The following is a 19,199-nucleotide window of genomic DNA, read 5'->3' on the forward strand; positions in this document are numbered from 1 at the left end:
CGTCGGTGACAATGATGACTATGAGAACCTTAGAGAGGAGGAAAGCAATGGATGTCGAGCGGGTCTAACATGATACTGTGAAAGTTCAATCCACAATGGATCCAACACAGTCGCGAGAGTCCAGTCCAAAGCGGATGCAACACAGCAGCGAGAGTCCCGTTCACAGCGGAGCCAGCAGGAAACCATCCCAAGCGGAGGCGGATCAGCAGCGCAGAGATGTCCCCAGCCGATACACAGGCGAGCAGTACATGGCCACCGGATCGGACCGGACCCCCTCCACAAGGGAGAGTGGGACATAGAAGAAAAAGAAAAGAAACGGCAGATCAACTGGTCTAAAAAGGGAGTTATTTAAAGGCTAGAGTATACAAATGAGTTTTTAGGTGAGACTTAAATGCTTCTACTGAGGTGGCATCTCGAACTGTTACCGGGAGGGCATTTCAGAGTACTGGAGCCCGAACGGAAAACGCTCTATAGCCCGCAGACTTTTTTTGGGCTTTGGGAATCACTAATAAGCCGGAGTCCTTTGAACGCAAATGCCCAAATAAAAGCAGGAGGCGTGGAACCCTTTCGTCAGATCGTGGGACGACAATGTACGAGGGTGCAGGTCGACGTGCTCTCCTCATGAGCTAAATTGAATCCTGTCTCTGTTTGATTCCTTGCTTCTTGTCTTGTCTAAAAGCTGTCATTATTACTATTTGAGAAGCACTGCCCTTCGGAGGAGTAAGCGTATGACCTATTTTTGGCCTAAAAATGGCCGACAGAAAACCAAGATGGTTCCTGTTTATTTTCAATTAAGGGTTCTGGAGGGACAAGCGGTAGAAAATGGATGGATGGATGGGTTCTGGAGACTTTTACGTGCAGCCCGTCTCCAGCAGGTTTCCTGTCGATATGTGAATCTGGTGGGAGGGACTCTTTTTTTTTTTTTTAACTACTTTAAAGGAGGCGCGCGAGAGACCGTTTTAAAATGTATTTTTAAAAACTCCCAAATATAATTTTTTGGGTGAATCCTGGACGTGTCTGCAAAATCTGGTGACTTTTTTATGCCTGTTAAGAGCCTGAAAAGTTGTCAAAACACAGAAGACGAACGGAAAAACCGAGCAGATTCAACTTATTTTGAAGGAGGGGCCAGAGAGACAATATTAAAACTTTGTCTTAAAGACTCCCAAAATAAACATCTTCGTACATACCAGACGTATCTGCAAAATTTGGTGACCATTCCGTGCCGGAGCCTTAAAAGTCGGCAAACCACAGAAGACAAATTTGAAAAATGAGCAGTTTCAACTAATTAGGAGGGGCTAGAGAGACCATTCTAAAACTGTCTTAAAGACTCTCACAATATCATTTTTTGTGCATACCGTGTGCGTCTGGAAAATTTAGTGACTTTTTTGTGCCTGTTAATAGAATAGAATAGAATAGAATAGAAAGTACTTTATTGATCCCTGGGGGACATTCAGCACCACAGTTCGCTCACAATAAACAATAATAATGATAAATAATATAATACATGAATAATATAAATATATTCTACATTTAAGTGCAGTCAAGGAACATATGCATTATACAGTCTGATGGCTGTCGGTATGAAGGACCTCCTGTGTGGTTCTGTGTTGCATTATGGGAGTCGGAGTCTTCCACTGAACGTGCTCATTCTCTCTGCAAGGTGCGAGTGTAGTCGCTGGTAGGTACAACGTCCACATAACTGAAGACGCCGCACCTCCAAGTCCGAGTCCATGGTTCTCGCCCGGAAAAGGGTGGAATGCCATCTCCGGGTTGGGGAGGAGACCCTGCCCCAAGTGGAGGAGTTCAAGTACCTAGGAGTCTTGTTCACGAGTGAGGGAAGAGTGGATCGTGAGATCGACAGGCGGATCGGTGCGGCGTCTTCAGTAATGCGGATGTTGTACCGATCCATTGTGGTGAAGAAGGAGCTGAGCCGGAAGGCAAAGCTCTCAATTTACCGGTCGATCTACGTTCCCATCCTCACCTATGGTCATGAGCTTTGGGTCATGACCGAAAGGATAAGATCACGGGTACAAGCGGCCCAAATGAGTTTTTTCCAGGTCTCTCCCTTAGAGATAGGGTGAGAAGCTCTGCCATCCGGGAGGAACTCAAAGTAAAGCCGCTGCTCCTCCACATCGAGAGTAGCCAGATGAGGTGGTTCGGGCATCTGGTCAGGATGCCACCCGAACGCCTCCCTAGGGAGGTATTTAGGGCACGTCCAACCGGTAGGAGGCCACGGGGAAGACCCAGGACACGTTGGGAAGACTATGTCTCCCGGCTGGCCTGGGAACGCCTCGGGATCCCCCGGGAAGAGCTAGACGAAGTGGCTGGGGAGAGGGAAGTCTGGATTTCCCTGCTTAGGCTGTTGCCCCCGCGACCCGACCTCGGATAAGCGGAAGAAGATGGATGGATGGATGGATTTAAGTGCAGTCAAGGAACATATGCATTATATAGTCTGATGGCTGTCGGTATGAAGGACCTCCTGTGTGGTTCTGTGTTGCATTATGGGAGTCTGAGTCTTCCACTGAACGTGCTCATTCTCTCTGCAAGGTGCGAGTGTAGTCGCTGGGAGGTGTTGTCCATGATGGCTAGTCTAACACCACCGCCAGAGAGTCCAGCTCCACTCCCACCACGTTACTGGCCTTCTCTACCAACTTGTCCAGTCTTTTAAGAGCATTAAAAGTTGTCAAAACACAGAAGACCAATGAAAAACCGAGCAGTTTTAACTTACTTTGAAGGAGGGGCTACAGAGACTATTTCAAAACTATGTCTTAAAGACTCCATCCATCCATCCATTTTCTACCGCTTATTCCCTTTGGGATCACGGGGGGCGCTGGTGCCTATCTCAGCTTCAATCGGGTGGAAGGCGGGGGTACACCCTGGACAAGTCGCCACCTTATCGCAGGGCCAAAACAGATAGACGGACAACATTCACACACTAGGAACAATTTAGTGTTGCCAATCAACCTATCTCCAGGTGCATGTCTTTGGAGGTGGGAGGGGCCTATCCCCGGGTGCATGTCTTTGGAGGTGGGAGGGGCCTATCCCCAGGTGCATGTCTTTGGAGGTGGGAGGGGCCTATCCCCAGGTGCATGTCTTTGGAGTACCAGGAGGGAACCCACGCAGTCACGGGGAGAACATGCAAACTCCACACAGAAAGATCCCGAGCCCGGGATTGAACCCACGACCACTCAAGACCTTTGTATTGTGAGGCAGACACACTAACCCCTCTACCACCGTGCTGCCGTCTTAAAGACTCCTAAAATATAATTTTTTGTGCATTCCGAGCACGTCAGGAATATTGTGTAACTTTTTTTTTTTTGCCTGTTAAGATCCTTAAAAAGTCGTCAAAACACAGAAGACGAATGGAAAAAAGCGAGCAGTTTCAACAGAATAATAATTCCAATCTTCCCTCGTGATGCTTTGGCTGCGGCGTGGATTCCCCACCCTGCTGGCCACTTCCAGTATCAGCAGCAGTTGCCATGGCAACACATCAGCCCCTCACAATGCACACCTACTGGATGTGCTTCCCAGAGCATCTTTGCTCTCTGCATCTTCAAGTAGCCATTAGGAGAGGATGCACATGCACGGTGCTGTACCCAGGAACCACTCCTGCCTCAGATCTGGCACCACGCCTCCCTCAAACGTAGCGCGAGTGCAACGCCGGGGCGGGGAAAATGTCAAAAGACCGCTCAACGACTCCTTTGTGCAATTGGAATGAATATAGACTTTGCATCGCACATGGGGCCACGCCTCCTTGGCCCGGCAACAATGCATTGGCTGTCCACGGACGTGTGTGTGTGTGTGTGTGTGTGTGTGTGTGTGTGTGTAATGCAAGGAATAAAAAACAACAATGGTGGGAGCAATCGAGCATGGCGCGTCCATCTCCATTGATGAAAAGAACAATGGCCTTAATTGGACTGTCACACACACACACACACACACACACACACACACACACACACACACACACACACACACACACACACACACACACACACACACACACACACACACACACACACGGCCAATCAGAGGGCATCTTAGTGAACATACTTCCTCTGATAACTTATCTGGCCAAAAATAATCAACAAATTTTGACTATTTTCTTCGAGGGATGCAAGAGAAATAGGACAACAGTATTTGTTAGATTCCAAAAAGACTGAACCGTATGAAAACCAAGCTTTTTTTTCCCCCATAAGGAATAGTGGAAATAAAAAAAAAAAATCACAACTATGAACACAAAACATTCTATAGGGAATAATTAATTTTACGTTTAGCAAACTATGTGAAATACATATAAATAATGAGTTGAATAGAAAATATGTACATTTAAAATGACTTGTTGGCAACGGGAAGTCAAGTCCATGTTTTTCTTTATTGCACGGAACAATACGCGGGCAAATGTTCTTCTTTGCTACGCGCAACGTTCAGCTCCTCAATAGTTGAGATAGCATGCGGAAAAATGGGCAACAATTTTTTGGTTTGTATTAAGGCTGGGCGATATGGACGAAAAAGTATATCTCGATATATTTTAATCAGAACTGCATCTTCGATATGTATCTCCATATATTTTGCGGTGTAAAAAATATTCATTTTTGAGCAAGATTCAGTGAAATGGAAGTGAATGACAAGTGTACTGTGAACACTTTTATTAAGCGGTTAGTCTGCATCTTCGATATGTATCTCCATATATTTTGCGGTGTAAAAAATATTCATTTTTGAGCAAGATTCAGTGAAATGGAAGTGAATGACAAGTGTACTGTGAACACTTTTATTAAGCGGTTAGTCAAGATGGGTATTAACAGCACAGAAACTAAACTGTTTAAGTAGCACAGAATTACATCCATCCATCTTCTTCCGCTTATCCGAGGTCGGGTCGCGGGGGCAGCAGCCTAAGCAGGGAAGCCCAGACTTCCCTTTCCCCAGCCACTTTGTCTTGCTCTTCCCGGGGGATCCCGAGGCGTTCCCAGGCCAGCCGGGAGACATAGTCTTCCCAACGTGTCCTGGGTCTTCTACCGGTTGGACGTGCCCTAAACACCTCCCTAGGGAGGCGTTTGGGTGGCATCCTGACCAGATGCCCGAACCACCTCATCTGGCTCCTCTCCATGTGGAGGAGCAGCGGCTTTACTTTGAGTTCCTCCCGGATGGCAGAGCTTCTCACCCTATCTCTAAGGGAGAGACCTGGAAACTCATTTGGGCCGCTTGTACCCGTGATCTTATCCTTTCGGTCATGACCCAAAGCTCATGACCATAGGTGAGGATGGGAACGTAGATCGACCGGTAAATTGAGAGCTTTGCCTTCCGGCTCAGCTCCTTCTTCACCACAACGGATCGGTAAAACGTCCGCATTACTGAAGACGCCGCACCGATTCGCCTGTCGATCTCACGATCCACTCTTCCCTCACTCGTAAACAAGACTCCTAGGTACTTGAACTCCTCCACTTGGGGCAGGGTCTCCTCCCCAACCCGGAGATGGCATTCCACCCTTTTCCGGGCGAAAACCATGGACTCGGACTTGGAGGTGCTGATTCTCATTCCGGTCGCCTCACACTCGGCTGCGAACCGATCCAGGGTATTGTTTGCTTCGTTTATTTTATTTTTTCTTAAAAAAAATCTAAGTGAGCTTGTGTCAAACCCAGTATCGTGTTTTTTACAACAACAACAATCCGGATTCAATAAGAGAATCGTCAAGGAACCGGTTCGATAAGAGGATTCGATAATGATTCGATAATAATTGAGAGCTTTGCCTTCCGTTTGTTACGTCTCGCCTCGACTACTGTAACGTATTATTTTCGGGTCAGATTACAGTTGGTACAAAATGCGGCTGCTAGACTTTTGACAAGAACAAGAAAGTTTGATCATATTACGCCTGTACTGTATATACCTTTATATACATACATATATACCTATACTGTATATACCTTTATATACATATATACATACATATATACCTATACTGTATATACCTTTATATACATACATACATACATATATACCTATACTGGCTCACCTGCACTGGCTTCCTGTGCACTTAAGATGTGACTTTAAGGTTTTACTACTTACGTATAAAATACTACACGGTCTAGCTCCATCCTATCTTGCCGATTGTATTGTACCATATGTCCCGGCAAGAAATCTGCGTTCAAAGGACTCCGGCTTATTAGTGATTCCTAAAGCCCAAAAAAAGTCTGCGGGCTATAGAGCGTTTTCATTTCGGGCTCCAGTACTCTGGAATGCCCTCCCGGTAACAGTTCGAGATGCCACCTCAGTAGAAGCATTTAAGTCTCACCTTAAAACTCATTTGTATACTCTAGCCTTTAAATAGACTCCCTTTTTAGACCAGTTGATCTGCCGTTTCTCTTATTTTTCTTCTATGTCCCACTCTCCTTTGTGGAGGGAGTCCGGTCCGATCCGGTGGCCATGTACTGCTCGCCTGTGTATCGGCTGGGGACATCTCTGCGCTGCTGATCAGCCTCCGCTTGGGATGGTTTCCTAATGGCTCCGCTGTGAACGGGACTCTCGCTGCTGTGTTGGATCCGCTTTGGACTGGACTCTCGCGACTGTGTTGGATCCATTATGGATTGATCTTTCACAGTATCATGTTCTCATATGTTCTCATAGTCATCAGTATCATCAGTATCACAGTATCATGTTCTCATGGTCATCATTGTCACCGACGTCCCACTGGGTCATTATTGTCACCGATGTCCCACTGGGTGTGAGTTTTCCTTGCCCTTGTGTGGGCCTGCCGAGGATGTCGTAGTGGTTTGTGCAGCCCTTTGAGACACTAGTGATTTAGGGCTATATAAGTAAACATTGATTGATTGATTGATTGATAATGGCATCTAAATCGATCATTTCTTAACAATTATCATCCCTACCTGGTACCCACAATGCTTTGCTAAATCAGGAGCCCTTGGAGCCTTGTTGTAGGACCACATTTAGACAGGGTGAAGAATGCAAGTCCAATGTGAGGTCTTCAAAAAGCTATCTGTGCAACGCAGGCTTCATTTGCTGGGATGAATTGTTCCGGAACACCCAGACAGACACATTCATTACTACAGGCGGCAACTTTTGACAGCTTAAAAAGTGGAGCAGGACAAAAGCAGACAGTCACCTCAGCACCTCACTCGGGACATTTCATTTTTGTTCCTGACCTTTGGCTAATAAAAATAGGGCTCGTCACACGAGCCGCAGTCCGAAAAAGGAAATGGAAATAACTCCATCATACATCACAAAAGTCATCTCGGTGCACAGCAGGTCTGCACCGGGCTCTCATATTTTCATTTACTGAGATCCAACAGTCCCTTTGTGAGCGAGCAGAGCGTTATTACGTCTTCAGGAGGGATTTATTTCATCATCAATTCTCTGGAAATAACCATTATGAGGGATCATTAGGCCATCTATTAGGAACATCGGCTTTAAAAAAAACGTTCATCGCCATCAAGGCGAAGCATTGCAGATTCTCGCCCTAAAATGTCAACGCTGACTTGACGCAAAGTGACGTGCTGGCATCACACATCAGAATGTAGGTTAATCCATAAATGGCTGGGAAAACACACTCACTGCCGGACGCTACATTAGGTACACCTAATACAAAGAGATTTAATGAGATGTTTTTCCTAAGATGTTGTGTTTAATTCCACAAGAAGCAGTGTTTTCCATACATTCACACACCACAAAGACATTTGGACAGTCACAGATAATAAATGTGGCCCTACCCCGTTTATCAAATACATTATTTATCAAACACTTTAAATAGACAGCCCTTTTTAGACCAGTTGATCTGCCGTTTCTTTTCTTTTTCTTCTATGTCCCACTCTCCTTTGTGGAGGGAGTCCGGTCCGATCCGGTGGCCATGTACTGCTTGCCTGTGTATCGGCTGGGGACATCTCTGCGCTGCTGATCCGCCTCCGCTTGGGATGGTTTCCTGCTGGCTCCGCTGTGAACGGGACTCTCGCTGCTGTGTTGGATCCGCTTTGGACTGGACTCTCGCGACTGTGTTGGATCCATTATGGATTGAACTTTCACAGTATCATGTTAGACCCGCTCGATATCCATTGCTTTCCTCCTCTCCAAGGTTCTCATAGTCATCAGTGTCACCGACGTCCCACTGGGTCATTATTGTCACCGATGTCCCACTGGGTGTGAGTTTTCCTTGCCCTTATGTGGGCCTACCGAGGATGTCGTAGTGGTTTGTGCAGCCCTTTGAGACACTAGTGATTTAGGGCTATATAAGTACCCATTGATTGATTGATTGATTATAATGGGACTGTCTGTGAATGTAGCCTGTGGGCACAACTTTGTGTGGCAGTAGCTCTGCTTAAATTTTTTCAGGGGGGGGTTCTCCTGCCAAAAATTGATTGCTGCTATGTAAGTGGGTGAGCTTGTTAAATCTGCACTGCTGGGGCTTTGTTTGTCCACAATTGATGACTACATGTTGGACAAACACTTATGTTTGTGGTTATTTGTGCCACAAATGATTTAAGACTTTATCATGTATTGATATCGAACGAGTTGGGCAATTTTTATTTTAATGAGACTGTAAAGCATTTAAGTCTCACCTTAAAACTCATCTGTATACTCTAGCCTTTAAATAGACCTCCTTTTTAGACCAGTTGATCTGCCGCTTCTTTTCTTTCTCCTATGTCCCCCCCCTCCCTTGTGGAGGGGGTCCGGTCAGATGACCATGGATGAAGTACTGGCTGTCCAGAGTCGAGACCCAGGATGGACCGCTCGTCGGGACCCAGGATGGACCGCTCGCCTGTATCGGTTGGGGACATCTCTACGCTGCTGATCCGCCTCCGCTTGAGATGGTTTCCTGTGGACGGGACTCTCGCTGCTGTCTTGGATCCGCTTGAACTGAACTCTCGCGGCTGTGTTGGAGCCACTATGGATTGAACTTTCACAGTATCACGTTAGACCCGCTCGACATCCATTGCTTTCGGTCCCCTAGAGGGGGGGGTTGCCCACATCTGAGGTCCTCTCCAAGGTTTCTCATAGTCAGCATTGTCACTGGCGTCCCACTGGATGTGAATTCTCCCTGCCCACTGGGTGTGAGTTTTCCTTGCCCTTTTGTGGGTTCTTCCGAGGATGTTGTAGTCGTAATGATTTGTGCAGTCCTTTGAGACATTTGTGATTTGGGGCTATATAAATAAACATTGATTGATTGATTGAAAGGACTGTTATTAATCTGATATTAGCGTGGTTAAGCTTTTTTCCTGTTTATAATCTATATACAATATTGGCTGTTCGTTCATGGATGTATTCAATAAATCAATGTATTCTTGGTTCAAGGGCATATTTTGATATTGATGCATCTCATCTGTGCTTGTATCAAATCAGTCAAAACATTATTTTAATTCACTTTGGCAACCATAAGTTGTTCTTTGGGGTAGATTTCGCTTTATGAAGGGTACTTCGACACGTACTTTATTAGCATATATGTAACCTTATTATGAGCCATCTAACATTTAATGCAGAGATGAGCTGTGTTAATATCAAAGTATTAAAATGAATCACTTCTAGCACCCAAGAATACATTTTGAATAGATCCAAACACTATTAATGTTTATCATGTGCATGAACCAAGAACAGTTCATGTTGTATGTAGCTTCTAAACAACAACGAGGTTTAGCGAACAAAATAAAAGATGTAACTTACAGTTGTGACGTCACGATCGAGGACTGGTAGTGCAGAGGGATGGATACAGTAGAAGTATGTTATCACATAGTACTGGGTAGTTCAGGGGGGTGGATACAGTAGAAGTATGCTATCACATAGTACTGGGTAGTGCAGAGGGATGGATACAGTAGAAGTATGCTATCACATAGTACTGGGTAGTGCAGAGGGATGGATACAGTAGAATTATGTTATCACATAGTACTGGGTAGTGCAGAGGGATGGATACAGTAGAAGTATGTTATCACATAGTACTGGGTAGTGCAGAGGGATGGATACAGTAGAAGTATGTTATCACGTAGTAATGTGTAGTGCAGAGGGATGGATACAGTAGAAGTATGCTATCACATAGTACTGGGTAGTGCAGAGGGATGGATACAGTAGAAGTATGCTATCACATAGTACTGGGTAGTGCAGAGGGATGGATACAGTAGAAGTATGTTATCACATAGTACTGGGTAGTGCAGAGGGATGGATACAGTAGAAGTATGTTATCACATAGTACTGGGTAGTGCAGAGGGGTGGATACAGTAGAAGTATGTTATCACATAGTACTGGGTGGTACAGAGGGATGGATACAGTAGAAGTATGTTATCACATAGTACTGGGTAGTGCAGAGGGATGGATACAGTAGAAGTATGCTATCACATAGTACTGGGTAGTGCAGAAGGATGGATACAGTAGAAGTATGTTATCACATAGTACTGGGTAGTGCAGAGGGTAGATACAGTAGAAGTATGCTATCACATAGTACTGGGTAGTGCAGAGGGGTGGATACAGTAGAAGTATGTTATCACATAGTACTGGGTAGTGCAGAGGGATGGATACAGTAGAAGTATGTTATCACGTAGTAATGTGTAGTGCAGAGGGATGGATACAGTAGAAGTATGTTATCACGTAGTAATGTGTAGTGCAGAGGGATGGATACAGTAGAAGTATGTTATCACGTAGTAATGTGTAGTGCAGAGGGATGGATACAGTAGAAGTATGTTATCACATAGTACTGGGTAGTGCAGAGGGATGGATACAGTAGAAGTATGTTATCACATAGTACTGGGTAGTGCAGAGGGATGGATGCAGTAGAAGTATGTTATCACATAGTACTGGGTAGTGCAGAGGGATGGATACAAACCTCGTTAGCATGCAAACACATCAGCCTCCTAATGCCTCTCCAGCTCGTCTGAGCTGGCTTCGTATTTGTGGAGATAAAAGTCTCTCTAAATGACAAGACTATTGCAACCATTGCACAAAGTTGACCACTATTTATGCCGGCCTTCTCAATCACGCCTTTGTTCACAGACTTGAACGTCACGCTGAGAGTGAGAAGCAGCCATGAGAGAGAAAAGCATCTTTCACTAGAACGAGTGAGACAAACAATGTCCTCTTCATCATTGTGTCGGCCGCCTCCCCCACGGGAAGTAGAACCCGGCAATGGTAAATACCTACTTGCAATAAAACTTCAACATCACACTGCTATTCTTATTAAAAAAAGCACTCGGCGGGAAAACAAGCACTCGTAGCGGACTTAGCTTGCTGGGTAATGTTACCATTTTCCTTGCCAACATAGCAAGCATGCCTGAGAGAAAATGCTCAAAGGTAAAGGTTTAATTTTCAAATGCATTAGCCTGATGCTAATTTATATTGGATATGCCATATACATGCTACTAGGACCAGAACTGATGTCTTGGTATTTTTTTTAGGCTTGTACCGGTACCAAGTTGTATTTCCATACTTTTCTAAATAAAGGGCACCACAAAAAATGGTCTTATTGACTTTATTTGAACAAAAAAATCTTAGGGTACATTAAACCATGTTTATTATTGCAATGTAGTCCTTAAAAAAATGTTGAACATAATAGACAACTTGTCTTTTAGTAGTAAGTAAACAAACAAAGACTCCTAATTAGTCTGCTGACGTATGCAGTAACATCCATCCATTTCCTACCGCTTATTCCCATTGGGGTGGCGGGGGGGCGCTGGTGCCTATCTCAGCTACAATGTGAAGTGAAGTGAATTATTTTTATATAGCGCTTTTCTCTAGTGAAACCCAATACCTAAGTTACATTTAAACCAGTGTGGGTGGCACTGGGAGCAGGTGGGTAAAGTGCCTTGCCCAAGGACACAACGGCAGTGACTAGGATGGCGGAAGCGGGAATCGAACCAGCAACCCTCAAGTTGCTGGCACGGCCACTCTACCAACCGAGCCACGTCGCCCCAATCGGGCGAAAGGCAGGGTACACCCTGGACAAATCGCCACCTCATCGCAGGGCCAACACAGACAAACAACATTCACACACCAGGGACCATTTAGTGTTGCCAATCAATCTATCCCCAGGTGCATGTCTTTGGAGGTGGGAGGGGCCTATCCCCAGGTGCGTGTCTTTGGAGGTGGGAGGGGCCTATCCCCAGGTGCGTGTCTTTGGAAGTGGGAGGGGCCTATCCTCAGGTGCATGTCTTTAGAAGTGGGAGGGGCCTATCCGCAGGTGCATGTCTTTAGAAGTGGGAGGAAGCCCTAGTACCCGGAGGGAACCCACGCAGTCAATAACATATTGTCTCATTCATCCTTATAGTATTTCGTCAACATTATAAAAAGGGACAAACTGTAAAAATGAATTATTAATCTACTTGTTCATTTACTGTTAATATCTGCTTATTTTCTGTTTCTATATGTTCTATCTACACTTCTGTTAAAATGTAATAATCAAATTATTCTTCTCTTCTTTGATGCTTGACATTAGTTTTGGATGATACCACACATTTAGGTATGGATCCGATACCAAGTAGTTACTGGATCATACATTGGTCATATTCAAAGACTACCTATCATTTTGTCTACATTATCAATAAATCAATCAATCAATGTTTATTTATATAGCCCAAAATCACAAATGTCTCAAAGGACTGCACAAATCATTACGACTACAACATCCTCGGAAGAACCCACAAAAGGGAGAATTCACATCCAGTGGGACGCCAGTGACAATGCTGACTATGAGAAACCTTGGAGAGGACCTCAGATGTGGGCAACCCCCCCCCTCTAGGGGACCGAAAGCAATGGATGTCGAGCGGGTCTAACATGATACTGTGAAAGTTCAATCCATAGTGGCTCCAACACAGCCGCGAGAGTTCAGTTCAAGCGGATCCAAGACAGCAGCGAGAGTCCCGTCCACAGGAGACCATCTTATGAGGGACAAGCCGTAAAAAATATTGAAAAAAAATCATTTTTTAATCTCTCATGACGTCCACCATTACTGACAAGCTAGCACTTTCACTTTTGCCTCTAGCCAGGATGCTGATTGGGTCTGTATTTTTTTTTTTTTTAACAGGTGTCACTTGTATCAGGACTAAAACTTACCATGAGGGATTTGAACCGTTGCGTAACTTCCATTCTCTCGGCCTTACAAAGTTAAAATCAGTTAGGTAACCACACACTTCCTGCGTTCCTTTCCTTTTGTGCAGGGAAGTACGACTTCAAAACGTGCACACATGCACAACACTTACATCAATCAATCAATCAATCAATGTTTACTTATACAGCCCTAAATCACTAGTGTCTCAAAGGGCTGCACAAACCACTACGACATCCTCGGTAGGCCCACATAAGGGCAAGGAAAACTCACACCCAGTGGGACGTCGGTGACAATGATGACTATGAGAACCTTGGAGAGGAAGAAAGCAATGGATGTCGAGTGGGTCTAACATGATACTGTGAAAGTTCAATCCATAATGGATCCCGCAAGAGTCCCCTCCAAAGCGGATCCAACACAGCAGCGAGAGTCCCGTTCACAGCGGAGCCAGCAGGAAACCATCCCAAGCGGAGGCGGATCAGCAGCGCAGAGATGTCCCCAGCCGATACACAGGCGAGCAGTACATGGCCACCGGATCGGACCGGACCCCCTCCACAAGGGAGAGTGGGACATAGGAGAAAAAGAAAAGAAACGGCAGATCAACTGGTCTAAAAAGGGAGTCTATTTAAAGGCTAGAGTATACAAATGAGTTTTAAGGTGAGACTTAAATGCTTCTACTGAGGTGGCATCTCGAACTTTTACCGGGAGGGCATTCCAGAGTACTGGAGCCCGAAATGAAAACGCTCTATAGCCCGCAGACTTGTTTTGGGCTTTGGGAATCACTAATAAGCCGGAGTCCTTTGAACGCAGATTTACACGTGCACACGTACATATGTGCACACATGCACACGTGCACAAGCGTTGCCATGCAAGTCCAAAGTAAAATGCCAGCTGACTGATAAATTAGCAGTCATGGCACATCCGAGGGCGACGTTGTTCATTTGCATGTCATTAAACACGAAGTCTTCAGGGAGCAGCGCTGGCTTAATTACTGCACTGGTTGACCTTCAATGATGGATCACAACAATTCCCTTTGAACAGGTGAAGAGAAACTAAACAGCTGGCAATGAAAAGAGCCTACTAGCCTATTGATAACAGAATTTTTTTTTTTGGAGGGGCAAAGGGGGGGAATAAAATATACATTTTGAGAAATCTCCAGGACGCTATTTAAACAGAGCACATTTCCTCGGGGAAAATAGGCAGCTACTGCTTGTCTTCTTCACAGTTGCAGTAGAGAACCTTAAAACTCATCTGTATACTCTAGCCTTTAAATAGACCTCCTTTTTAGACCAGTTGATCTGCCGCTTCTTTTCTTTCTCCTATGTCCCCCCCTCCCTTGTGGAGGGGGTCCGGTCCGATGACCATGGATGAAGTACTGGCTGTCCAGAGTCGAGACCCAGGATGGACCGCTCGTCGGGACCCAGGATGGACCGCTCGCCTGTATCGGTTGGGGGCATCTCTACGCTGCTGATCCGCTTGAGATGGTTTCCTGTGGACGGGACTCTCGCTGCTGTCTTGGAGCCACTATGGATTGAACTTTCACAGTATCATGTTAGACCCGCTCGACATCCATTGCTTTCGGTCCCCTAGAGGGGCGGGGGTTGCCCACATCTGAGGTCCTCTCCAAGGTTTCTCATAGTCAGCATTGTCACTGGCGTCCCAGTGGATGTGAATTCTCCCTGCCCACTGGGTGTGAGTTTTCCTTGCCCTTTTGGGGGTTCTTCCGAGGATGTTGTAGTCGTAATGATTTGTGCAGTCCTTTGAGACATTTGTGATTTGGGGCTATATAAATAAACATTGATTGATTGATTGATTGAGAACAAGTTGACTCGCTATATTTACTTGTAAACTTTAAAGCAGGAGTACCCAACCCTTTTTTCCCACCAAGGAGCGCTTTAATGTATGCATTATTTTCACGGACCATGAAAAATCAACTCACTTTAATGCTGAAGTAGTGGGAGCCCTAGGCTAATTCTTTGCGAAGAGAAAGTCTCCTGCATGTTGATGGCGTGTAATGTATACCAGTGTTTCTTAACCCGCCCCCCCCTAAGATGTAATATATGTGTTTTTCAGCTGAGGTCCATATAGGTAGCAGCGGTACTCAGTTGTAATACACTTTTCCACCACTTGTGGCAGTAATGACAATGTAAAACAAACAGAAGAAGTCCAGCAAAAGTGGTGAAGTTGTATTTTCATTTGCGCTTTAAATTTACTGACAATTTAGTTAGGGGTGGTATAGCTCGGTTGGTGGAGTGGCTGTCCCAGCAACTTGAGGGTTGCAGGTTCGATTCCCGCTTCCACCATCCTAGTCACTGCCGTTGTGTCCTTGGGCAAGACACTTTACCCACCTGCTCCCAGTGCCACCCACACTGGTTTATATGTAACTTAGATATTGGGTTTCGCTATGTAAAGCGCTTTGAGTCACTTGAGAAAAGCGCTATATAAATATAATTCACTTCACTTCAATAAACATTTGTATTATTAATTTATTCATTTTAGCACAACATAATGTATTGTTTATTTGGTTAGTACGACTTTTTCAAATTGGCCTGACTTAATTAAGCTTAAGGTTCATTTGTTAAATTGATAATATCATCTTTGTAATTAAAACTTTATTTTTTAAATTTATTTATTTGTATTTTATATATATATATATATAATATAATGTAAAATATATATAAGTGTTTTATTTAGGGGTGGGCAAATTAATGCGTTAATTACGCGTTAACTCATCAATCTATTAACGCCGACAATTATTTTATCGCACATTTGCGTATGTTGTTTACATGCTTTTATTTTGTTAACGCCTTTTCTTAACAAGATGGCGTCGAGGGGCTCTTGGTAAAGATGGAACATTTGGCAAAAATACCGGACAATTCTGCAAATTTCATGGCTGGTGTGGTCACTTATGACCGCCAGACAATTCTGAATGTGGATAGATCGGGCCGTTTTGGACTGAATGAGGCGTGCTTGCTAGACCGGCTAGCTAGCATGGGAATACTTTGCCGGCTACATCCAGCGGCCTGTGAAGCAGCGGAGTATATGTGTTGTCTGTCTATTTATGAATAATGCAGACCAGGAGTGTTGGCTGAGTTCTTAACGTTTGCTTTCAGAGCGTGCATATCACAACATACAAGATGCCGTCATGGCGACACAACCTACGCATGCTCGTCACTCCTGTTGCATGCTGGGTAGGGTAGTTCTTTTTGTCCCAGGCTCATAACATCACAATATAGTACCATGTATATGATGCGTTCAGTTTATCAAAGCACCAAGCAAACAATCGGAAAATTCCCATCATATCAATTCCTAGATATGGTCATAATTATTTTAAGTGCACTACGCAGAATAAACACAACATTATTAATATTGCTACTACGGATAATTTGATCAAAAATTCCCTAAAACAGCCCACTACCTATAATATAGGTTTTTTAAACATAAGATCCCTGATAAAAAAAAATGTTTCTGCTGTTACCTCAGAAATTGCCTGTTCAGATGTTATGATTGTGGCTCAGAGATTTGTATGTAGATTATATTTATTTTCCATAACAAACAGGATAACTTAAATACCCTGGCAGTGGCAATAAGCTTAAATGTTTGTATTTACATTTTTTGAGTTGATTTTCATCAAATATGCTATTTAACTGCTACTGTTTAACAAGGACTGATTTAAATTGTGTTTGCACAACAAATGTTTTGGCGCTTTTGTTCATGTGGGAGAATATTCCAATAAAGGTGCACTACACACTACTTTTGAATTCATTATTGGGCTTTGCGTATACAATGCAGTTAATCGCGATTAATCGGAGAAATAGTGCGATTCACTTCGATTAAAATGTTTAATCGTTGCCCAGCCCTAATTTCTACTTAATGTATATTTTCACATTTAATACATCATATTATATTTTAATCTTTCGTTCTTTTTGTACTTTTAAACTGAATTTGCTCTGTTTTGTTTTTTTGAATACATTATATTTAGACTCATTTGGGTTTTTTTTTTATCCCGTAAAGTCTTTGAAAAGTGTCCTAAGAGTTAAATGGACTGTTACTATTATTACTATTATATTTTATATTATAAAATGTATTTCAAATAATCTGCCAACAGGTGTGGATCTATTGTACACTCCATTTACATTTCATTAAAAAAAAATGCCCACAGACTTGTTGTTGGGGACCCTGACCGACACTAAACAGCCTATCAAGCTTATTATGGGATGTTGCCAAACTGTACATTTTAAGATACTCCCAATCAATCAATGTTTACTTATATAGCCCTAAATCACTAGTGTCTCAAAGGGCTGCACAAACCACTACGACATCCTCGGTAGGCCCACATAAGGGCAAGGAAAACTCACACCCAGTGGGACGTCGGTGACAATGATGACTATGAGAACCTTGGAGAGGAGGAAAGCAATGGATGTCGAGCGGGTCTAACATGATACTGTGAAAGTTCAATCCACAATGGATCCAACACAGTCGCGAGAGTCCAGTCCAAAGCGGATCCAACACAGCAGCGAGAGTCCCGTTCACAGCGGAGCCAGCAGGAAACCATCCCAAGCGGAGGCGAATCAGCATCGCAGAGATGTCCCCAGCCGATACACAGGCAAGCAGTACATGGCCACCGGATCGGACCGGACCCCCTCCACAAGGGAGAGTGGGACATAGAAGAAAAAGAAAAGAAACGGCAGATCAACTGGTCTAAAAAGGGAGTCTATTTAAAGGCTAGAGTATACAAATGAGTTTTAAGGTGAGACTTAAATGCTTCTACTGAGGTGGCATCTCGAACTGTTACCGGGAGGGCATTCCAGAGTACTGGAGCCCGAACGGAAAACGCTCTATAGCCCGCAGACTTTTTTTGGGCTTTGGGAATCACTAATAAGCCGGAGTCCTTTGAACGCAGATTTCTAATGAGGGGGTAATGTTCTTCAATTAGACATTTATAATTCATGACCACAAAAACACACACACAAACACGTCTTTTGTGCTTTGAAACGTCTACCATAATACGTGTGTGTGTGTGTGTGTGTGTGTGTGTGTGTGTGTGAGAGAGTTCCTTTCCCACAGACAGGAGGCCAGCGATGCACTCTCCTGTTTGCTGGCTCAGCCTCCTCTCATGCTGCCAATTAAATATTAATGGCTCTGAGGAGGTAAATTTAGAAAGGAAATGAAATGAATTTGACCTCCAGATTAAAAAAAAAAAAAAAGTTTGGGCAGATAAGGACACTTATTTGCGAAAATCAATGGAGATACATTTCTTCTTATATGGCGACATTTAAAAAACATCTGATCCATCATGGTATTAAACACAATTTTCACAATTTAGACACAATTTTCTCTCTTGATGCAATCGAAAAGATCGCATCATCGCCATATTTATATGAATTTATTAAGTCAGATAGATTTTCCGGTCCTTTTACATTCATGTATTTATTTGACATTCCTTGTTCGCGGGCTCAAAAACAGGACTGTCTCTGTAGATCACAACTGGGCAAATATTTGGACTCGGGGGCCACATTAAGAGAAAAAAAGCGTCTGGGGAGGGGGGGGCTAATGTGTATAAATGATGCATACTTGCCAACCTTGAGACCTCCGGACAAACTGTAAAAAATGAATTATTAATCTACTTGTTCATTCACTGTTAATATCTGCTTATTTTCTGTTTTAACATGTTCTATCTACACTTCTGTTCAAATGTAATAATCACTTATTCTTCTTTTCTTTGATACTTAACATTAGTTTTGGATGATACCACACATTTAGGTATGGATCCGATACCAAGTAGTTACAGGATCATACATTGGTCATATTCAAAGTCCTCATGTGTCCAGGGACATATTGACTGACTTTATAAACATAATACACATTTGAAAAAAAGTGTGTGATGATAAAAAATTACGATGTAATCATAGTAGTATCGACTAGATGCACTCTTGTACTTGGTATCATTACAGTGGAGATCCACCCGTGGCATTTGTTTACATTCAGGAGTGCTAGCTTGCTTTTAGCGGTGAGCTATTGTATCCTCCTACGGTGTGTAGTGAAGCATGTTTAGTTATTCCTCGTCCTCCGGTGATAATACTACTTGTGAGACACTATTTGCCGCCATGGAGACAAGGATTAGTGATTTAGAAGTAGCTAAAACACTGCCGACTGTGGATGGACGTTCGCC

The 19,199-nt window shown here is 43.8% G+C and overlaps 1 protein-coding gene across 2 annotated transcripts in view; it reads right to left on the reverse strand.

The window, feature by feature from the left end:
- Positions 1–19,199, reverse strand: part of phyhiplb (phytanoyl-CoA 2-hydroxylase interacting protein-like b) — a 51,684-nt gene that overhangs the window by 14,891 nt on the left and 17,594 nt on the right. The gene's annotated exons all lie outside the window — the stretch shown is intronic.

Source organism: Nerophis ophidion, linkage group LG09 (genome assembly GCF_033978795.1).
Source record: "Nerophis ophidion isolate RoL-2023_Sa linkage group LG09, RoL_Noph_v1.0, whole genome shotgun sequence".
NCBI lineage: Eukaryota > Metazoa > Chordata > Actinopteri > Syngnathiformes > Syngnathidae > Nerophis > Nerophis ophidion.